Raw genomic sequence first — 24,402 nt, 5'->3', positions numbered from 1 at the left:
GTTTCATTTTACATCCTGGCGCTACAAAAACTGACATTTCTGTTTATTGTTTTGATTGGGTCCCCCAAGGCAGAAATAAACCGTGACTTTTTTTTTTAAATATTCAATAATTTTCCCGCGCGGGGTGATAAAAAAGCCCTTGTCATTTTCATTTTGTCTTAATATGGCGGGATGAGCTAAAAACTTCCTGCACTTTTCATTCATTTTGTTGCGTTGAAGTATTACACAAATCGTGGCACTTCATATTTTTATAATAGTTTGCACCTTGAGCGTTTGCCTTAACTTGTTGCACCGAGTAGATACTAAAAACACAGCTTTGGTTTCCTAACTCTCGTCTTACTCGTTCCGTCAGAGTAGAAAACATGTTATTTTGTTCAATCTACCTCGCTTCACGAACGACTTAATGCAAGCTTCCATAAAAAAGAAAATTCACACAAACTTTCGTCCAAAAATCTCAGCCAATACCGGACCACTGCGGGCTTCTCCTTCCTCCCTCCATCCGTCCCATTATACGATTACGAATTCGACTAAGATTCTTTCAAATGTTGTTTTCTCTGACTCAGCATCTGTGTCTGTCTGTCAGTCTGTCTGTCTGTGTCTTTGTTAGTCAATCTATCTGTCTTTCTGTCTGTATTTGTGTGTCTGTTAGTCGTTTATTTATCCATCTATATAAAAAACATTCCAACTCACCTATCCACTTATGCATAGCCAATCTATCGATCTATATGTCTATATCTATTTATGCATCTATCTTTTTTCCTATCTCTGCATCGATTTATATATTTATCTATTCCTTTCACATTACTGTTATTATTGTCCTACACACACACACACACACACACACACACGATTCCACAATAGCTGCAGCAATTAACAACACTTCACCATACTACACCTCCCTTCAAAATGATCTCAACACCCTGCTGGCCTGGGCCCAAGACTAGTCCGTCACCATTAACAGGAAGAAAACAATAGTCATGCACTTCGACCTGGCCATTACACCTACTCCACCCCCAACACTCAAGCTCAGTGATCACATCCTGGAAGCTGTGCACACCACTAAACTACTTGGCATCCTCCTCGACGACAAGCTCAGCTGGGACCCTTACACCAACACTACGATCTCCGCCACCTCATACAGACTGCACATGCTCCGCACTCTCAAGAAATTTGGCGTCACTGCCTCCGACCTGACACATGTTTACACCACATTCATCCTGCCAAGGCTGTGCTACGCCTCTCCACTCTGGTCGTATCCCTCAACAACACACAAACAAACTGGAAAAAGTACAGAAGAGGGCAATTGTAAGCATCATGGGGTCGAACTACACAATTTACAATGAAGCCATCACCCAACTGAACCTTCTCGCCATTCCGAACCTCCTGACCCTTCAGCTTCATAGGCTCGGCACCAGGGGCCGTATACACAAATATTCTAAGAATAATACTAAGCCTTGCACTTAACAACTTTTAGCTAAGCATAGGCCCTTAAGTATTACTTAGAATTCCCCTTAGCGGACTCTAAGCTAAGTATTTTTTGAGCAAAATACCGGTATGAAGTACATCGCCTAGCAAAACGATCACTTGCAAAAGCATTGTATATAGCTACCACAGTGCATATTATGCAAAGATGAAATAGCTATAATGAATTCAACACGTTATCTATCTGTATACAAAAGCTTGTTTGGAAACAATGGACACAACAGTGGAGAAAATGATCGACATAAACGAGTCTTCTTCTTCTTCCTCTTGTGGTCTTTATTGCCTATGATCGTTATATAGGTGCATCTTTTCATGTTTCCGGTGTACCTCCACTATTCTTTTGTGTGTTTTGGCAAAATATGTATATTACTGCCCTGACGTCGTCTCCTCAGCCGCCGGTGACAACAAAGGCGTAGCGCGAAGCGTATCACACGGAATTACCAAATAATAAAAGTAGACAAGTCAAAAACAAACTAAATCTAACTAGACCTGACCAAACCTAACTATACCTAGCCTATGACCAACCTAACCTGACCCCTCTACCGCCAAAATGCAATGTGCTAAGATGCGTTAATTCACACTCCTCAATAGTTTGAAGTTTCTTCAATATTCAAGCTGTTTGTCACTGTACTGTATTCAGAGACCAACATACAACACATAATGCATTAGCCTCCCGTGAGATGGTTACCATAATTTCAGACTCGTGTGTTCAGTGACTTTCTTGTTTATTTTGATATATATCAACTTCCAGTCAGGTTACTCTGGTATATCTTTACCTCAGTGGGTCAAGGCACACAATCATTAATACTATTATAAAATGTTCTAATGTTTCCCGACCTTCTACACCTATCTGGTGTACTATAGATAGGTATAGGTACTTCTCCATTCACAGAGGCCACTTTTCTCAACTATCTTTGACAGGTCTTCCATTCACATTGTTTCACTCTGCTCCAGTGTCATCATATGCTTTCCCTCTCTGTATATTTCCTTTCTCCAAAGGGGATTGTCTTGAATTTCCAGTGTTATATTAATTTGGCCCACTGGTGTTCACTCAATTCCTCTCTTTGAAACTAGGCTTCCCCTTTGTTAACCTTTCTCAGAAGCTTCACCCCATTTCCCCTGAGAGCATGTGAACACTATCATGCCAACTGGTCTTGAATGACTTCTAATCTCCCGACATCTTAAGTGTTAGTTTTGCTGACCCATACAAGATAGCTGTGGGGTTACTACTTTCCCCATCCAAAGGCAACTTCCATATTCATACTGGCTAATTTCCCTTCTCTACCACTGATGTTAACACCCGTCATTTTCCTTACCTTGGCTTCACTCAGTTTTCTTTGTGCTTTCTCCTATGGCCTCCTTGCTTATCTCAAATGCTAAATAACCATGTGTTTCTATTACCTCTAAGATATTGTTTCCCAGCATCCGCTGTCCTACTGCTGGTGTGAATTTCCATTATTATGTTTAAAGATAAGTTTCCATTCCATACCAAAGTCATTTAGGATCAGGCAAAATCCTTCCACTAATACTACATCATCTGCATAACCTAGGCAAAGCAATACAACTTCTGATGTGTGGGGCTTTATTACTTTTGCCTATATCCACATATACACATGGAGGAGGGGGAATGATTATGAGCAGAAAGGATTGATTGATTATGTGGCAGTAGATGGAAGACTGAGAAAGGATATCTGTGACGCGAAGGTAGTAAGCGGGATGTTCGATGGCTCTGACCATCTTGCAAAAGTGGGTGTTTGAAAAGAAAGGTGAAGTAAAAAAGGAGATACTGAAGATAGAAAAGTTACAGGAAAAAAGAAATAAAGATGAGTATAACGTGAAATGGCAGAGGCCTTAAGTGAAAAATGGGAAGGTGTGAAAGATAGTACAGATACTGAAAAAGTTTTTAGAACATTTAAAGAAGTATTGTTAACTACAACAAAAAAGTGGTAGGGATGAAAGTGGTGAGAGATGGAAAAAGAAAATGAAATTCATGGTGGACAGAAGAGATAAGGAGGATAGTAAGAGAGAAAAGGGAACTTTTTTAAGAAAACTTAAGAAAGAAATGTGGCTGAGCAAGTAAAAAGGGAAAGGAAAAAGAAATATAGAGAATGCAAAATGAAATTAAAACAAGCAATAAAAGAAAGTAAGAAGAGAGTTGGTGAAGACTTTGGAAAAGACTAAGTGAAAAATATAAAGGGAACAGGAAATCATATTGGAAAGAAGTAAAAAACGAAAGAAAAGTATCACCCCAATAATATCTCCCCAAGGAAAATTAATGAAGTTATGGGTGAGAATGGAAAGATGTTGAAAGACGGGGAAGCTGTGAAAGAGACATGGAGAGAATATTTCAAAAACTTAATGAATTTTGATGATGGACGTCCAGCAGCTGTTACAGCAACAGTTTTGAGCGGAGGTAGAGGAGGAGTATATAAAGAAAGAAGTATAACATATGAAGAAGTAAATCAGGCATTAAAAAGATGAAAAAATGGAAAAGCAGCAGGAACTGATGGAATCAATCAGATATTTTCCTTCAGGATGGTAGTAGAAAAAATAATAGCAAAAGGAAAGAAACTATACGCTGCCTTCATGGACTTTGAAAAAGCTTATGACAGATTCGATTGGATTGCATTGTGGGATGTTTTAAAGATTTATGGTGTAGGAGGAAAGCTGCTTAGTGCAATAAAGTTTTTCTATGAGGATGCATCTGCATGTGTCAAAATTGGTGGAGAAACAAGTGAACATTTTGAGATAAAGGTGGGATTAAGGCAGGGGCGTGTCATGTCACCATGGTTGTTCAATATTTATATGGATGGTGTCATGAGAGAAATAAAGGGCAAAGTTGGAGTAAAAATGTATGCTGAGGGAGGGTAGTGGGTGCTGAATTCAATCCTGTTTACTGATGACACAGTGCTCATTGCAGAAAATGAAAGTGACTTACAAAACTTGGTCAGTGATTTTCATAGCGTCTGTAAAAGGAGAAAGCTGAAAGTAAATGTCAACAAAAGTAAAGTGATGGTTTGTGAGGGGAGTAGAAGTGAAGTTGTAGATTTTGTATGCCCATATAGAGTGGGAACTGAATGTGAAAAAGAATGCAAAATAATTCTGAATGGTGAAGAAATGGAGGAGGTCAATGAGTTTAAGTACCTTGGATCAGTTATCAGTTGAAAATACAATAATAGTACCAACCCTCACATATGCAAGTGAAACATGGGCCTTGAATGAAAGTCAGAGGTCTAGAGTGCAGGCAGTGGAAATGAGTTATTTGAGGAGTGCTTGTGGTGTGAGTAGAATGGATGGAATAAGTAATGAAAGTGTGTATGAGCGTTTTGGAATGTGTCACGGGGGTGAAGGGAATAAGTGACTTTAAAGTGGTTTGGCCACATGGAGTGAATGGAGGAGAGTAAGATGACCAGAAGGGTGTATGTGAGATTGAGGGAGGGAATGTTAGAGGACGACCTCCAGTGAAATGGAGAGATAGGGTGCAGGAGTACATTAGGGAGAAGGATGAGAGATCCTTGAGAAACTTTGAGCAGGCAAGGAGGGAGTGTCCGGATAGAGAAAGATGGAAACTTCTGCCGTGGCCATCCCCTGGTGGGAGCTCCTAAGAGCAGGCGTCGACGAGATGATGATGATGAATGAATTGAGAGGAATCACAGCAGAAATGTTGAAGTGTGGAGATGAAGTTACTTTATGAATGGTCAAGATATGTGAAGTAGCCTGGGAAGGGGGGGGGGAGGTCCCAGCAGACTTGACAAAAGCCATCATGGTCCCAGTTTACAAGGGGAAGGGCAGGAGAGGGGAGGTGGGAGTTGTAGGGGTATAAGTCTGCTGAGTGTAGGCTACCTGGAAAGGTATATGGAAAAGTCCTAATTGAGACTGCGCAAAGACTTACAGAAGAGAAAATCAGTGAAGAACAAGGAGACTTCAGGAAGGGAAGAGGATGTGTGGATCAGATATTTTCCTTCAGGATGGTGTTTTATTAGAAAAAATATTAGCAAAAGGAAAAAATACTATGCTGCCTTCATGGATCTAGTTATTCTAAAGAAAGTTTATGACAGAGTCGATTGGCTGGCATTGTGGGACGTCTTAAAGATATATGGTGTGGGAGGAAAACTGCTTTATGCAATAAAGTCTTTCTATGAGGATGCATCTGCATGTGTCAAAATTAGTGGAGAAACAAGTGAACATTTTGAGATGAAAGTGGGCTAAGGCAGGGGTGTGTCATGTCATCGTGGTTGTTCAATATTTATATGGATGGTGTTATGAGAAATGAAGGGCAAAGTTGGGGAAATTGAAGTAAAAATGTATGCTGAGGGAGGGAAGGAAGTGGGTGATGAATTCAATCTTATTTGCTGATGACACGGTGCTCAATGCAGAAAATGAAAGTGACTTACAAAATTTGGTCAGTGTTTTTGATAGTGTATGTAAAAGGAGAAAGTTGAAAGTAAATTTCAACAAAAGTAAAGTGATGGTTTGTGAGCAGAGTAGAAGGGAGGTTGTAGAGTTTGTATGCCCATATAGAGTGGGCATTGAATGTGAAAAAGAATGCCAAATAATTTTGAATGGTGAAGAAATGGAGGAGGTTAACGAGTTTAAGTACCTTGGATCAGTTATGTGTAAGCATGGTGGTACAGAAGGAGAAAAAAGAGAAAGGGCATTGCAAGGATTGATTGATTGGAGGAGAAGCTGCAGATCCATCTCTGGCATGCCATCTCATTGTTGGGGGCTGAATTTCTCCATGGCATGGACTGGACCTCTGCCGGACAGCTGGAGAAAGCTGCCATGGCACAAACCCGACTGATGGAAACAACTGATTTCTTCTTCCACATCATGTTTGGCCCTGAAATATGAGTACAAGTTCAAATAAACAACATAATATATATATATATATATATATATATATATATATATATATATATATATATATATATATATATATATATATATATATATATATATATATATATATATATATATATATATATATATATATATTAATCGGGATGTTTTTCTTGATTAGTGTACTATACTAAAAGAGGTTAACCTGGTAGCTGTAGGGATCATGTTTCTTAAAGGTTCCTCCGAGCGAGAAAAATGAGAAAAAATCATCACTCACACAAACCATTTCATATATATATCAACACATTTGTGATCAGTTTATGCATCATCTATTTTTGGGGGTTTATATCATGGCAAAAATGTGGCCCATCGCTGGTACACGGTAAAGCCACAAATTTGGCCCATTGCTGCTACCAGGTTAAGTTGGACTATGAATGGACAGATGTTGTTTTAAGAGCATCTGAAATAAACTTATGGGACTGATATATGATAATTAAATCTGTATTATTTATTAATATGTGTCCAGTGATTTAAATGGCAAAGAATTGCAAAACACAAGCTAAGAAAATAAAAGTACTGAACTGATTGACGTATCGACACAGGAAATGGCCGTCGGAGAAATAAGAATGGATTAGTAATTAATATACCCGAAGCAAGAACTAAAAGACATTGCATCGACATAAGTATGTGATAGAATAACAGGCATTATCTACATGAGTTATTTACTGCACAGTGCACACTGTATGGGCTGGCAACATTGTCTTATTTTCTAGCAATTGAAGTTGCTTATATTGTGCATTATATTCTTGCATGGGAATGATTGCTTGATGCTGGATGATAAAAACTAAATGATTAAACAATAATGTTATGTGGCGAATACCAGCTTGAGGTCACTCTAGGTCTAGGAGGACTTGCTCGTTGTTGTCAATGTCATCACGATCACTGCAAATAGATACATTACAATTAGAAATGCTTTGGTACCTGCCCTATATCTATATCTATACTTGTCCAGAAGTCAAAACTCTTGACTCATGGACCAATTTGCAATTTTTTTTGTTCAAAAAGATTTTAGCTTTGTTGATTGACTTTAATTGCTATTTGGGAGTAAGACTAAGAATAATCATAAAATTCACTTTTAGATCTTCATAAGAAAGGAAGCTGCAAATAACAAAAGCCATAATATACTGTGAACTAATTAATTTTAAATGTGAAAAAAAAAGACATGACCAAAACAAATTAAACAATACTACAATGCTAGCTAGCATGGGTATTAGTATCATTTTGCAACACCCAGGGATTCCTGGGAGGTATTTTACAGGAAGGATAGCTACCGTTCGTTAAGTAGGATCAATGAGGTTAGGTGACGTTTATAATTTTTTGTTAAGTTAAAATAAGGCAACATTCTGAATGATAGTTAGTTTTGGTAAAAAAATTACGTCCAAAATCAAAATGTTTGTTTAAAAAATACTCAGTAACACAAATCGGAAATTTATCTGAGTTAGGAGAGGTGAACTTATATTAAGTTAGGTATGTCAGAGCAAGGTTTCTAAACAAGTTGATTTAGGATTAAAGGAAAAAAGTCATAAGTGATGCAAGCTTGAGTACTAGAGCAAGTTCGGTTTAAGAGCTACCGGTACGTCAAATTGATTTGGTTTGGTTACTAAAAATAAGCAAAGGAAGGTAATTTTGTTAGGACACTTCTGACATTTAAGTTAGGTTAAAAATATCAACTTTTCTAAATAATTGTTGATTTGGTTAAAACTGGCTATCTTAAATAACAGATTAAGTTGAAATAACTATATGTCAATGATAAATTTACCCAGGTTAGGTTTGGTTTATCGCCGCTGGGAGGTTAGTCAAGTAAAAATTACATAACAGACACTAGTGACCCAAATAGGTATTGTTTAGGGTTTGGTAAGGTTGGTGGGAAACGTTTGTTGAAGTCAGTCACAAGATTAACAGGTGTGTTAGGTTTAAAGAGTTGAATATTGTAAAGGATAAGTCTGGCGAGGTAAAATATTGGCTCACCTGTGTTCGTTCCTTGGGCAGGAGTCTGTGGCTGCCGGTGTTGATCACAGGTAAGATACACGTGCACCAGTGATGACTGGACCTTCACAGACTACCTAAGGTGAGTGATAACAGACACTGGATGCCCTCCAGGCGATGGCTGGGGGCTGTATAACGCCAGCCACACACTGCGGCCCGCGGGGCTTCCAGCAAGGTTACTCCCAGGGCTCCTTGTGTGACAGCCTGTGGATGGTGGCAGGCGGTCACCAGCCATCGCTTGGAGGGTCTCCAGTGTCTGTTATCACTCAATCTCTGTCAGCCTGTGAAGGTTGCACCTGCATTTTACCTGTCAGCGAACACCACTTCAGTCGTGATGGCCATGTAGGTGTTTCCAAGGTCCGCCTCGCCGAGCCACTCATCTCAGCACGGTCAGCACAGTCCACAGATATTTCGGGATGAGTTTCAAATCATTACACGCCTCCAATTCGTCTAGACGAGGCAGATATATTAGGAGGTGATGCCTTTCATCCCGCTGTAATCCACCATGTTGCAATACTTATGCATTTTTAACGGTGCTAAGGGAGCCCCTTCCCCGCCTTAAATTTTCCGCCCGCTAAGTGCTCCAGCTTCACCGCTAAGCGGCTCGGCGCCATTTTAAGTAGAAAACTTAACGATTCTTTGCCGTTAAGTGCACTTAGCGATGCTAAGAACGTTTGTGTATACCGCCCCAGGGGCCGTATACACAAATATTCTAAGAATAATACTAAGCCTTGCACTTAACAACTTTTAGCTAAGCATAGGCCCTTAAGTATTACTTAGAATTCCCCTTAGCGGACTCTAAGCTAAGTATTTTTTGAGCAAAATACCGGTATGAAGTGCATCGCCTAGCAAAACGACAACTTGCAAAAGCATTGTATATAGTTACCACAGGACATATTATGCAAAGATGAAATAGCTATAATGCATTCAACACGTTATCTATCTGTACACAAAAGCTTGTTTGGAAACAATAGACACATCAATGGAGTAAATGATCGACATAAACGAGCCTTCTTCTTCTTCCTCTTGTGGTCTTTATTGCCTATGATCGTTATAAAGGTGCATCTTTTCATGTTTCCGGTGTACCTCCACTATTCTTTTGTGTGTTTTGGCAAAATATGTATATCACTGCCCTGACGTCGTCTCCTCAGCCGCCGGTGACAACAAAGGCGTAGCGCGAAGCGTATCACACGGAATTACCAAATAATAAAAGTAGACAAGTCAAAAACAAACTAAATCTAACTAGACCTGACCAAACCTAACTATACCTAGCCTATGACCAACCTAACCTGACCCCTCTACCGCCAAAATGCAATGTGCTAAGATGCGTTAATTCACACTCCTCAATAGTTTGAAGTTTCTTCAATATTCAAGCTGTTTGTCACTGTACTGTATTCAGAGACCAACATACAACACATAATGCATTAGCCTCCCGTGAGATGGCTACCATAATTTCAGACTCGTGTGTTCAGTGACTTTCTTGTTTATTTATTTTTATATATATCAACTTTCAGTCAGGTTACTCTGGTATATCTTTGCCTCAGTGGGTCAAGGCACACAATCATTAGTACTATTATAAAATGTTCTAATGTTTCCCGAGCTTCTACACCTATCTGAGGTACTATAGATAGGTATAGGTACTTCTCCATTCACAGAGGCAACTTTTCTCAACTATCTTTGACAGGTCTTCCATTCACATTGTTTCACTCTGCTCCAGTGTCATCATATGCTTTCCCTCTCTGTATATTTCCTTTTTCCAAAGGGGATTGTCTTGAATTTCCAGTGTTATATTAATTTGGCCCACCGGTGTTCACTCATTTCCTCTCTTTGAAACTCAGCTTCCCCTTTGTTAACCTTTCTCAGAAGCTTCACCCCATTTCCCCTGAGAGCATGTGAACACTATCATGCCAACTGGTCTTGAATGACTTCTAATCTCCCGACATCTTAAGTGTTAGTTTTGCTGACCCATACAAGATAGCTGTGGGGTTACTACTTTCCCCATCCAAAAGCAACTTCCATATTCATACTGGCTAATTTCCCTTCTCTACCACTGATGTTAACACCCGTCATTTTCCTTACCTTGGCTTCATTCAGTTTTCTTTGTGCTTTCTCCTATGGCCTCCTTGCTTATCTCAAATACTAAATAACCTTGTGTTTCTATTACCTCTAAGATATTGTTTCCCAGCACCCGCTGTCCTACTGCTGGTGTGAATTTCCATTATTATGTTTAAAGATAAGTTTCCATTCCATACCAAAGTCATTTAGGATCAGGCAAAATCCTTCCACTAATACTACATCATCTGCATAACCTAGGCAAAGCAATACAACTTCTGATGTGTGGGGCTTTATTACTTTTGCCTATATCCACATATACACATGGAGGAGGGGGAATGATTATGAGCAGAAAGGATTGATTGATTATGTGGCAGTAGATGGAAGACTGAGAAAGGATATCTGTGACGCGAAGGTAGTAAGCGGGATGTTCGATGGCTCTGACCATCTTGCAAAAGTGGGTGTTTGAAAAGAAAGGTGAAGTAAAAAAGGAGATACTGAAGATAGAAAAGTTACAGGAAAAAAGAAATAAAAGATGAGTATAACATGAAATGGCAGATGCCTTAAGTGAAAAATGGGAAGGTGTGAAAGATAGTACAGATACTGAAAAAGATTTTAGAACATTTAAAGAAGTAGTGTTAACTACAACAAAAAAGTGGTAGGGATGAAAGTGGTGAGAGATGGAAAAAGAAAAGGAAATTCATGGTGGACAGAAAAGATAAGGAGGATAGTAAAAGAGAAAAGGGAACTTTTTTAAGAAAACTTAAGAAAGAAATGTGGTTGAGCAAGTAAAAAGGGAAAGGAAAAAGAAATATAGAGAATGCAAAATGAAATTAAAACAAGCAATAAAAGAAAGTAAGAAGAGAGTTGGTGAAGACTTTGGAAAAGACTAAGTGAAAAATATAAAGGGAACAGGAAATCATATTGGAAAGAAGTAAAAAATTAAAGAAAAGCATCACCCCAATAATATCTCCCCAAGGAAAATTAATGAAGTTATTGGTGAGAATGGAAAGATGTTGAAAGACGGGGAAGCTGTGAAAGAGACATGGAGAGAATATTTCAAAAACTTAATGAATTTTTTTGATGGACATCCAGCAGCTGTTACAGCAACAGTTTTGAGCGGAGGTAGAGGAGGAGTATATAAAGAAAGAAGTATAACATATGAAGAAGTAAATCAGGCATTAAAAAGATGAAAAAATGGAAAAGCAGCAGGAACTGATGGAATCAATCAAAGATTTTCCTTCAGGATGGTAGGAGAAAAAATAATAGCAAAAGGAAAGAAAGTATACGCTGCCTTCATGGACTTTGAAAAAGCTTATGACAGATTCGATTGGATTGCATTGTGGGATGTTTTAAAGATTTATGGTGTGGGAGGAAAACTGCTTAGTGCAATAAAGTCTTTCTATGAGGGTGCATCTGCATGTGTCAAAATTGGTGGAGAAACAAGTGAACATTTTGAGATAAAAGGTGGGATTAGGGCAGGGGCGTGTCATGTCACCATGGTTGTTCAATATTTATATGGATGGTGTCATGAGAGAAATAAAGGGCAAAGTTGGAGTAAAAATGTACGCTGAGGGAAGGCAGTGGGTGCTGAATTCAATCCTGTTTACTGATGACACGGTGCTCATTGCAGAAAATGAAAGTGACTTACAAAACTTGGTCAGTGATTTTCATAGCGTCTGTAAAAGGAGAAAGCTGAAAGTAAATGTCAACAAAAGTAAAGTGATGGTTTGTGAGGGGAGAAGTGAAGTTGTAGATTTTGTATGCCCATATAGAGTGGGAACTGAATGTGAAAAAGAATGCAAAATAATTCTGAATGGTGAAGAAATGGAGGAGGTCAATGAGTTTAAGTACCCTGGATCAGTTATCAGTTGAAAATACAATAATAGTACCAACCCTCACATATGCAAGTGAAACATGGGCCTTGAATGAAAGTCAGAGGTCTAGAGTGCAGGCAGTGGAAATGAGTTATTTGAGGAGTGCTTGTGGTGTGAGTAGAATGGATGGAATAAGTAATGAAAGTGTGTATGAGCGTTTTGGAATGTGTCACGGGGGTGAAGGGAATAAGTGACTTTAAAGTGGTTTGGCCACATGGAGCAAATGGAGGAGAGTAAGATGACCAGAAGGGTGTATGTGAGATTGAGGGAGGGAATGTTAGAGGACGACCTCCAGTGAAATGGAGAGATAGGGTGCAGGAGTACGTTAGGGAGAAGGATGAGAGATCCTTGAGAAACTTTGAGCAGGCAAGGAGTGAGTGTCCGGATAGAGAAAGATGGAAACTTCTGCCGTGGCCATCCCCTGGTGGGAGCTCCTAAGAGCAGGCATTGATGGGATGATGATGATGAATGAATTGAGAGGAATCACAGCAGAAATGTTGAAGTGTGGAGATGAAGTTACTATATGAATGGTCAAGATATGTGAAGTGGCCTGGGAAGGGGGGGGGGAGGTCCCAGCAGACTTGACAAAAGCCATCATGGTCCCAGTTTACAAGGGGAAGGGCAGGAGAGGGGAAGTGGGAGTTGTAGGGGTATAAGTCTGCTGAGTGTAGGCTACCTGGAAAGGTATATGGAAAAGTCCTAATTGAGATTGTGCAAAGACTTACAGAAGAGAAAATCAGTGAAGAACAAGGAGACTTTAGGAAGGGAAGAGGATGTGTGGATCAGATATTTTCCTTCAGTATGGTGTTTTATTAGAAAAAATATTAGCAAAAGGAAAAATACTATGCTGCCTTCATGGATCTAGTTATTCTAAAGAAAGTTTATGACAGAGTCGATTGGCTGGCATTGTGGGACGTCTTAAAGATATATATGTCATCATGGTTGTTCAATATTTATATGGATGGTGTTATGAGAAATGAAGGGCAAAGTTGGGGAAATTGAAGTAAAAATGTATGCTGAGGGAGGGAGGAAGTGGGTGATGAATTCAATCTTATTTGCTGATGACACGGTGCTCAATGCAGAAAATGAAAGTGACTTACAAAATTTGGTCAGTGTTTTTGATAGTGTATGTAAAAGGAGAAAGTTAGTAAATGTCAACAAAAGTAAAGTGATGGTTTGTGAGCGGAGTAGAAGGGAGGTTGTAGATTTTGTATGCCCATATAGAGTGGAAATTGAATGTGAAAAAGAATGCAAAATAATTTTGAATGGTGAAGAAATGGAGGAGATTAATGAGTTTAAGTACCTTGGCTCAGTTGTGTAAGCAAAGCATGGTGGTACAGAAGAGAGAAAAGAGATAGGTCATTGCAAGTATTTTCTGATTGGATGAGTAGCTGCGGATCCATCTCTTGAATGCTTAATTTCTCCATGGCATGGACTGGACCTCTGCCGGACAGCTGGAGAAAGCTGCCATGGCACAAACCCGACTGATGGAGACAACTGATTTCGTCTTCCACATCATGTTTGGCCCTGAAATATGAGTACAAGTTCAAATAAACAACATAATATATATATATATATCTATATATATATATATATCTATATATATATCTATATATATATATATATATATATATATATATATATATATATATATATATATATATATATTAATTGGGATGTTTTTCTTGATTAGTGTACTATACTAAAAGAGGTTAACCTGGTAGCTGCAGGGATCATGTTTCTTAAAGGCCCCTCTGAGCGAGAAGAATGAGAAAAAATCATCACTCACGCAAACCATTTCATAATATATATCAACACATTTGTGATCAGTTTATGCATCATCTATTTTTGGGGGTTTATATCATGACAAAAATGTGGCCCATCGCTGGTACACGGTAAAGCCACAAATTTGGCCTGTTGCTGCTACCAGGTTAAGTTGGACTATGAATGGACAGATGTTGTTTTAAGAGCATCTGAAATAAACTTATGGGACTGATATATGATAATTAAATCTGTGATATTTATTAAGATGTGTCCAGTGATTTAATTGGCAAAGAATTGCAAAACACAAGCTAAGAAAATAAAAGTACTGAACTGATTGATGTATCGACACAGGAAATGGCCGTCGGAGAAATAAGAATGGATTAATAATTAATATACCTGAAGCAAGAACTAAAAGACATTGCATCGACATAAGTATGTGATAGAATAACAGGCATTATCTACATGAGTTATTTACTGCACAGTGCACACTATATGGGCTGGCAACATTGTCTTATTTTCTAGCAATTGAAGTTGCTTATATTGTGCATTATATTCTTGCATGGGAATGATTGCTTGATGCTGGATGATAAAAACTAAATGATTAAACAATAATGTTATGTGGCGAATACCAGCTTGAGGTCACTCTAGGTCTAGGAGGACTTGCTCGTTGTTGTCAATGTCATCACGATCACTGCAAATAGATACATTACAATTAGAAATGCTTTGGCACCTGCCCTATATCTATATCTATACTTGTCCAGAAGTCAAAACTCTTGACTCATGGACCAATTTGCAATTTTTTTTGTTCAAAAAGATTTTAGCATTGTTGATTGACTTTAATAGCTATTTGGGAGTAAGACTAAGAATAATCATAAAATTCACTTTTAGATCTTCATAAGAAAGGAAGCTGCAAATAACAAAAGCCATAATATACTGTGAACTAATTAATTTTAAATGTGAAAAAAAAGACATGACCAAAACAAATTAAACAATACTACAATGCTAGCTAGCATGGGTATTAGTATCATTTTGCAACACCCAGGGATTCCTGGGAGGTATTTTACAGGAAGGATAGCTACCGTTCGTTAAGTAGGATCAATGAGGTTAGGTGACGTTTATAATTTTTTGTTAAGTTAAAATAAGGCAACATTCTGAATGATAGTTAGTTTGGTAAAAAATTTACGTCCAAAATCAAAATGTTTGTTTAAAAAATAGTCAGTAACACAAATCGGAAATTTATCTGAGTTAGGAGAGGTGAACTTATATTAAGTTAGGTATGTCAGAGCAAGGTTTCTAAACAAGTTGATTTAGGATTAAAGGAAAAAAGTCATAAGTGATGCAAGCTTGAGTACTAGAGCAAGTTCGGTTTAAGAGCTACCGGTACGTCAAATTGATTTGGTTTGGTTACTAAAAATAAGCAAAGGAAGGTAATTTTGTTAGGACACTTCTGACATTTAAGTTAGGTTAAAAATATCAACTTTTCTAAATAATTGCTGATTTGGTTAAAACTGGCTATCTTAAATAACAGATTAAGTTGAAATAACTATATGTCAATGATAAATTTACCCAGGTTAGGTTTGGTTTATCGCCGCTGGGAGGTTAGTCAAGTAAAAATTACATAACAGACACTAGTGACCCAAATAGGTATTGTTTAGGGTTTGGTAAGGTTGGTGGGAAACGTTTGTTGAAGTCAGTCACAAGATTAACAGGTGTGTTAGGTTTAAAGAGTTGAATATTGTAAAGGATAAGTCTGGCGAGGTAAAATATTGGCTCACCTGTGTTCGTTCCTTGGGCAGGAGTCTGTGGCTGCCGGTGTTGATCACAGGTAAGATACACGTGCACCAGTGATGACTGGACCTTCACAGACTACCTAAGGTGAGTGATAACAGACACTGGATGCCCTCCAGGCGATGGCTGGGGGCTGTATAACGCCAGCCACACACTGCGGCCCGCGGGGCTTCCAGCAAGGTTACTCCCAGGGCTCCTTGTGTGACAGCCTGTGGATGGTGGCAGGCGGTCACCAGCCATCGCTTGGAGGGTCTCCAGTGTCTGTTATCACTCAATCTCTGTCACCCTGTGAAGGTTGCACCTGCATTTTACCTGTCAGCGAACACCACTTCAGTCGTGATGGCCATGTAGGTGTTTCCAAGGTCCGCCTCGCCGAACCACTCATCTCAGCACGGTCAGCACAGTCCACAGATATTTCAGGATGAGTTTCAAATCATTACACGCCTCCAATTCGTCTAGACGAGGCAGATATATTAGGAGGTGATGCCTTTCATCCCGCTGTAATCCACCATGTTGCAATACTTATGCATTTTTAACGGTGCTAAGGGAGCCCCTTCCCCGCCTTAAATATTCCGCCCGCTAAGTGCTCCAGCTTCAGCGCTAAGCGGCCCAGCGCCATTTTAAGTAGAAAACTTAACGATTCTTTGCCGTTAAGTGCACTTAGCGATGCTAAGAACTTTTGTGTATACCGCCCCTGGCTACTTCACAACCCACGCCACAGACACCTGCTCCCTCCCGAAGCCCCGAGGCCCCGTCGAGCAGTACGCCGCCCAAAGAAGCTGGTCCCCATCAGAACCTGAGCTGACCGGTACAAGAACAGCACCATACCGACAGTAGCTAGCTTTTTAAATAACTAGCAAGGATAATAACCCGACTTTTTAAGTTTTTATCATGAAGTACTTTAATTTTATGTTATTTCTATTCAAATTTATTTAACTACTGTTGTATTCCATTAACTCATCACATTCATTTTCTTTTATTCATATTCACCTATTTTCTAGTCAACATTGCCAAATTCTCATCACTTCATTAATCTTTTTTTTTAACAACAAAGGAGACAGCTCAAGGGCACAAAAAAAGGAAACAATAATTAAAAAAGCCAGCTACTTGCTGCTCCTAAAAAAAGAATCAAAAGAGGTGGCCGAAAGAGAGGTCAATTTCAGGAGAGGTGTCCTGATACTCTTCTCTTGAAAGAGTTCAAGTCGTAGGCAGGAGGAAATACAGATGAAGGAAGATTGTTCCAGAGTTTACCAGCGTAAGGGATGAAAGAGTGAAGATGCTGGTTAACTCTTGCATAAGGGGTTTGGACAGTATAGGGATGAGCATGAGTAGAAAGTCGTGTGCAGCAGGGTCGCGGGAGGAGGGGAGGCATGCAGTTAGCAAGTTCAGAAGAGCAGTCAGCGTGGAAATATTGATAGAAGATAAAAAGAGAGGCAACATCGCGACGGAATTTAAGAGGTGAAGACTATCAGTAGGAGGAGGAGCTGATGAGACGAAGAGCCTTAGACTCTACTCTGTCCAGAAGAGCTGTGTGAGTGGAGCCCACCCACGCGTGAGATGCATACTCCATACGAGGGCGGACAAGGCCCCTGTATATGGATAGCAGTGGTGATCACCGATCACTTTTTTGCTGTTCCGATCCCCGATCATCTGATCAGTTTGGGCAGCTGATCCGATTCCGATCATCCGATCATTTCTTAAGTGCTGCTGTTCTTCCGATCGTTAAAACTTATAATAATTACTACTATTTTTTAAATAATAATTACAAGAACCACCTATTTTAGGCGTTCTGTAGGTAATAATTTCAAATAAGTAATAACTTAATTATTTGCTTATAAATATCTTTATTTTTCCTCTTTCTTTTGGTATACAGGACATGGTAAAGAAAAAATGTCATCTTAACTTCTTGTTTTAGGCATTTAGTTAAGTCTACCCTTTTTATTAAATTTCTGAAAGTATGAAAACGGAATTATGTTCGCTATTTTAACTTTTGTTTGAAGTTGATTTAGATTTTTGACAAACATTTTTCATCTTTTTAATATTTTATCATCGATATCTAGGAAATATTTTTTACTAATCTATAAAAAACGAGCGATAGTGATCATTAATCTCCTATCCTTCCTTATTAAATAGCTTTCTGAATAAAATATATTGGTCCATAAATAAATTAGTTACAAGAAGAACATAAGCAATAAGGTTTTGATTTTAAGTGAGCCGGTGTTGTGTCATCTGCCATCCACGTATCCTAAGACATCCCATCCTGATCTGCGCATGCGCGGAACCCGATGTTTACAAACACAGTGTTGATATCGTAGTTTGTCCAGGCAAGATGGCGGCAAGACAGCATGGCAGCTGTTACGGGAAAATGGCCAAATTCAAGAATGACATGGACCCCATAATCCAGATAGTCTTCCATTAAATGGAGAGAATCCGAGAAACATGACCATCAATCAGAAGAGAGTGTAGGTTATCTCATTTATCACATATACTGACACACAAGGGGTGTAGGTTATCTCATTTATCACATATACTGACACACAAGGGGTGTAGGTTATCTCATTTATCACATATACCGACATACAAGGGGTGTAGGTTATCTCATTTATCACATTTACCGACATGCAAGGGGTGTAGGTTATTTGATTTATCACATTTACTGACATACAAGGGGTGCAGGTCATCTCATTTATCACATTTACTGACATACAAGGTTTCAGGTTACCTCATTTATCACATTTACCAACACACAAGGAGTTCAGGTTATCTCATTTTTCATATTTACTGACATACAAGAGTAGGCGGTGGCTGAGTGATTAGCGTGCGGGGCCAGCATTCATCACGCCATGGACAATGTCGATTCGAATCCCCAAGCTACTACCTGGGATTTTTTGGTCACCGCCGAGTGGCTTAAGACTATCCACAGGCTGTCCAGAAGACCACCTATCATCCCGCTCTCTAGAAGAAACCGTACAAGCGAATCAAAAATGAGTTCCAGGGGGCAGCATGAGCCAAGCATAACTAGCACCACTATAAAAATTGCCTGCGCCATGACGGGCTTGAGCCGACCACCAGGGCCCTGAAGAAAGTCTTCCGGCGCTATAGGCTGAGATGTAAACATAAAAAAAAGTTACCACATTTATCACATTTACCGACATACAAGAGGTATAGGGTACCTCATTTATCACATTTACCGACATACAAGAGGTGTAGGGTACCTCATTTATCATATTTACCGACATTCAATGGGTGTAGGGTACCTCATTTATCATATTTACCGACATACAAGGGGTGTAGGGTACCTCATTTATCACATTTACCGACATACAAGGGGTGTAGGGTACCTCATTTATCACATTTACCGACATACAAGGGGTGTAGGGTACCTCATTTATCACATTTACCGACATACAAGGGGTGTAGGGTACCTCATTTATCACATTTACTGACATACAAGGGGTGTAGGGTACCTCATTTATCATATTTACCGACATTCAATGGGTGTAGGGTACCTCATTTATCACATATACTGACATACAAGGGGTGTAGGGTACCTCATTTATCACATTTACCGACATACAAGGGGTGTAGGGTACCTCATTTATCATATTTACCGACATTCAATGGGTGGAGGGCATCTCATTAATCACATTTACCGAGATACAAGGGGTGCAGGTTATCTCATTTATCACATTTACCGACTTATAAGGTGTGTAGGTTACCTCATTTATCACATTTACCGACATACAAGGGGTTCAGGTTATCTCATTTATCACATTTACCGACGTACAAGGGGTGCAGGTTATCTCATTTCTCACATTTACCGACATACAAGGGGTGCAGGTTATCTCATTTATCACATTTACCGACATACAAGGGGTGCAGGTTATCTCATTTATCACATATACCGACATACATAAGTGCAGGTTATCTCATTTCTCACATTTACCGACATACAAGGGGTGCAGGTTATCTCATTTATCACATTTACCGACATACAAGGGGTGCAGGTTATCTCATTTATCACATTTACCGACATACAAGGGGTGCAGGTTATCTCATTTATCACATATACCGACATACAAGGGGTGCAGGTTATCTCATTTATCACATATACCGACATACAAGGGATGCAGGTTATCTCATTTATCACATTTACCGACATACAAGGGGTGTAGGTTATCTCATTTATCACATATACCGACATACAAGGGGTGTAGGTTATCTCATTTATCACATATACCGACATACAAAGGGTGCAGGTTATCTCATTTATCACATATACCGACATACAAGGGGTGTAGGTTATCTCATTTATCACATTTACCGACATACAAGGGGTGTAGGTTTTCTCATTTATCACATATACCGACATACAAGGGGTGTAGGTTTTCTCATTTATCACATATACCGACATACAAATGGTGTAGGTTTTATCATTTATCACATATACCGACATACAAGGGGTGTAGGTTTTCTCATTTATCACATATGCCGACATATAAGTAGTGCAGGTTATCTCATTTATCCCATTTACCGACGTACAAGGGATGTAGGTTATCTCATTTACCTCATTTACTGACATACAAAGGGTGCAGGTCATATTTCAAGTAATTTTCAAATTCAAAACATACGTCAACATTTACTTTTAAAAAATTTAAAAAATTAAAACTCAGGTGGGAGATATCGCGATAGGCAATCGATAAAGTCACGGTACCGTGTCGCAGTTCATCCACCCTTTGTTTGTAAACAAATCCCGCGCATGCGCAGATTAGATGGAATGCCTTAGGATACGTGGATGGCAGATGACACCACACCGGGTAGGACACGTAGCAATAGGTTTAAGTTGGATAACTTCAGGTTCAACAAAGACATTGGCAAGAATTGATTTACCAACAGTGGTGGATGAGTGGAACAGACGTAGAAGTCATGTGGAGAGCGCCAACACGATAGACACATTCAAAAAGAGGTTAGATAAGTTCTTGGATGGGAGGGGTTTGGGGCGTTAGTTTGGTGCCGTGGTCTGGGCGGCATGTTGCGCTGTTTCGCGAGACCTCCTTCCTCCTCGTCCTCTTGTTGCGGGGGGATCCATTGTCGTAGTAACTCTGCTGGCTATTTTTGTGTCGTCGGCAAATTTCGATATTTTACACGATGGCCCCTCGTCAAAGTCATTTACGTACACTAAAAACAGAACAGGTCCCAACACCGACCCCTGTGGAACACCGCTTTTGACGTCTCGCCAGTCAGATGATATACCATTCATAACAACTCTCTGTTTACGGTCGGTAAGCCAGTCTTTGGGCCACTTATGAATATTACCAGTTATACCGTGAGCTTGCAATTTACTAAGTAGGCGATTGTGAGGGACTTTGTCAAATGCTTTCTGAAAGTCCAAATATACAATGTCTACTGATTGACTTTCATCGTACACATTAATAAAGATGTAGTTGAAGAAATCGAGGTTAGTCAAACAGGAACGCTTGTTTCGAAAACCATGTTGCGAATCCTTAATTAGTCTGTTATCTTAAAAAAAATAAATAGCATATTTTTTTCTGAATGATCGTCCAAAAATTTTGCACACGATTGACGTTAGACTGATCGGTCGATAATTACCTGGTTGGGACTTGTCGCCTTTTATAAAGATAGGAGTTACGTTAGTGTCATTTCCAGTGGTACTTTTCCTGTGTTTAGCGACTTTGAGAATGTGCTCAAGAGGGGCTTGCTGATCTGATGTTTTGCCTCTTTAAGAATACGCGGGGATATTTGTCTGGGCCGGGCGTTTTGTTTACTTTAATATTTTCGATAATTTGTACTATATCACTTTCTACAATATCGCTAATACTACTCAAGGATGTGTCATCAATATGTCTAGGGGCTTCCGGTTGCCTTTCGGATAAGATTTCTTTTGTAAAAACAGAGGCAAAAAAATCATTCAATATGTTAGCGATTTCCTTATCATTTGTGGATTCGCCATTTACAGTTGCTATTGGGCCAATACTGAAGGAGGAGGAGGGGGAGACTCCTTACCCAGCCTGCTACAGGAGACAACATATAGATTTCTCTCTCTCTCTCTCTCTCTCTCTCTCTCTCTCTCTCTCTCTCTCTCTCTCTCTCTCTCTCTCTCTCTCTCTCTCTCTCTCTCTCTCTCTCTCTCTCTCTCTCTCTCTCTCTCTCTCTCTCTCTCTCTCTCTCTCTCTCTCTCTCTCTCTCTCTCTCTCTCTCTCTCCTGGGGGTCAAAATCGCGTCAAACCTCAAATTCTCACATCAATGGATCGATGCAGCAAATAAAGCGAACAGAATATTGGGCTTCATTAAAAGAAACTTTTTATTCAAGAATAAAAATGTAATACTTCCGCTCTACAATAGTTTAGTCAGACCCCACTTGGAATATGCGGTACAGTTTTGGTCTCCCCACCATGCAAAGGACATTGCTAAACTAGAAGGTGTTCAGCGTCGAGCAACAAAAAGTATCCCTTCCTTGCGCAACAAATCCTACGAAGAAAGGCTTTCCACCCTTAACATGTTCTCTCTTGAGAAACGTCGCCTCCGAGGAAAACTGATCGAATGTTTTAAAATACTTAATGGTTTCACGAATGTAGACAGAACAAATTTGTATATGATCGATGACACTTTGCGAACGAGGAACAATGGCATAAAACTCAAATGTAGACAAGTAAATTCAGACTGCACCAAATTTTTCTTCACCAACGTTATAGTGCGAGAATGGAATAAGCTCCCACCATCAGTGGTCCAGTGTAACACGATTGACTCCTTTAAAAACAAGCTTGACCGTCACTTCCTTGAACTTAATATTAACTAGAGTAGAAAAGCAACGTTTTGGAGCCATCTGATTAATGTAAAATCACTTATGTAAATTTCGCACTCGAGTTAACCACAATTGGGTTAATCGCAGGGGTCCTTTGCCAGGTGCAGCGGCGGGCCTAGCCCTGGTAAAACAGCCTTCATGATCACGGTATCTCCTGTGCCAGGTAAGGACAGACCACCTAGTCTGGACCATGGGGTCTGTGTGGTCTGATTTTCTATGTAATTCTCTCTCTCTCTCTCTCTCTCTCTCTCTCTCTCTCTCTCTCTCTCTCTCTCTCTCTCTCTCTCTCTCTCTCTCTCTCTCTAACAATAAAGACAGCAATACCTTCCTTCCTCTTTAGGCGTCCTTCCACTCTTTCCTCCCTTTCTCTTCCCTCTTTCCTCTCTTTCCCTCTTTCCTCCCCCCATCCCCTTCCCCCTCTTTCCTTCCTCTCCTATTCCCTCCCTTCCCCTTTCAATCCCTTCCCCTGTCTCTCTCTTCCCCTTTCCCTCTCTTCCCCTTCCCTTCTTGTGTTCAGCCTGAAATTGGTCACGTAATTCGCTGTGGAAGGGGCTAGGGAAGAGGAGGAGGGGAGGAAGGAGGAAGAGAAGATGCGAACAAATGTGTGAGGGAAAAGAGAAGATGAATAGTGTGTCACGGACAGGGTGGGAAGAGAAGGCTGGGGGAAATGAAGGATAAAATAGAAGAAATTCGACGAGATTTGAGGAAAAGGCATACAATGAGACAAAGCTTAAGGAATAAGGAAAAATTCATCATAAAAACAAAATCTGTTAGGTGATGGAAAGAGATGGTGAGAGTGGACTGTGGGAAGAGGCGAGGAAGAGGAGGAGGAGGAGGAGGAGGAGAGGGAGAGGAAGCAAGAATTGAGTAAAACAGAGAAACAAAGAAAGTAAATGATAATATGTGTGTTGTGTGAGAGAAAAAAGAGAAGTCCAGGAGGAGGAGTAAGAAGAGGAAGAGGAAGGAGGAGGAGGAGGAGGAGGGGGGAGGAAGACACAGGAAGAAGGAAAAACGGATAAAGAGCAGCACGTGTGAGGGCACAATAAGAAACACATAGAGGAGGGGAAGAAGGGAGGAGGAAGGGAAGGCGAAAGAGGGAGAGAGAAAAGAGGAAAAACTTAAGAGGGAATGAAGGTCACAGAGGAGCCGAGTCGGGTCTTCTGGGATGTTATTTACGTTGATGGTGCAGAAGCCTTGCCAAACTATCACTAGGCTCATAAAACAACCCATGGAAAGTCTAATACAACCTCTAAGAAAGTCTTACCTGGTGTGGGTGTGTGCAAGCCTTGCCAAACTATCACTAGGCTCATAAAACAACCCATGGAAAGTCTAACACAACCTCTAAGAAAGTCTTACCTGGTGTGGGTGTGTGCAAGCCTTGCCAAACTATCACTAGGCTCATAAAACAACCCATGGAAAGTCTAACACAACCTCTACGGAAGTTTTACCTGGTGTGGGTGTGTGCAAGCCTCGTCAAACTATCACTAGGCTCATAAAACAACCCATGGAAAGTCTAACACAACCTCTAAGAAAGTCTTACCTGGTGTGGGTGTGTGCAAGCCTCGTCAAACTATCACCAGGCTCATAAAACAACCCATGGAAAGTCTAACACAACCTCTAAGAAAGTCTTACCTGGTGTGGGTATGTGCAAGCTTTGCCAAACTATCACCAGGCTCATCAGACTACCCATGGAAAGTCTAATACAACCTCTAAGAAAGTCTTACCTGGTGT

General features: G+C 39.9%; 1 long non-coding RNA gene across 3 annotated transcripts; it reads right to left on the bottom strand.

Annotated features, from left to right (window-relative positions):
- Positions 1 to 3,825: 3,825 nt before the first annotated feature.
- On the bottom strand, positions 3,826 to 16,211 carry LOC126991668 (uncharacterized). Of its 3 annotated transcripts, none has more exons than XR_007745744.1 (3): positions 15,836 to 16,211; positions 14,690 to 14,751; positions 3,826 to 6,322 (listed from the first exon to the last, which is right to left on the bottom strand). It is a non-coding gene; the product is annotated as an uncharacterized LOC126991668 (long non-coding RNA). The 3 variants fall into 3 exon arrangements; XR_007745743.1 differs by lacking the exon at positions 14,690 to 14,751 and adding an exon at positions 7,202 to 7,263; XR_007745742.1 differs by lacking the exons at positions 14,690 to 14,751; positions 15,836 to 16,211 and adding exons at positions 7,202 to 7,263; positions 8,350 to 8,498.
- Between the last annotated feature and the right edge of the window lie 8,191 nt (positions 16,212 to 24,402).

The sequence above is a fragment of the Eriocheir sinensis genome, unplaced genomic scaffold (assembly GCF_024679095.1).
Source record: "Eriocheir sinensis breed Jianghai 21 unplaced genomic scaffold, ASM2467909v1 Scaffold317, whole genome shotgun sequence".
Classification (NCBI taxonomy): Eukaryota; Metazoa; Arthropoda; class Malacostraca; order Decapoda; family Varunidae; genus Eriocheir; species Eriocheir sinensis.
Note: the sequence above shows the minus strand (reverse complement) of the source record. Positions and strands in the feature narration are given on the sequence as shown.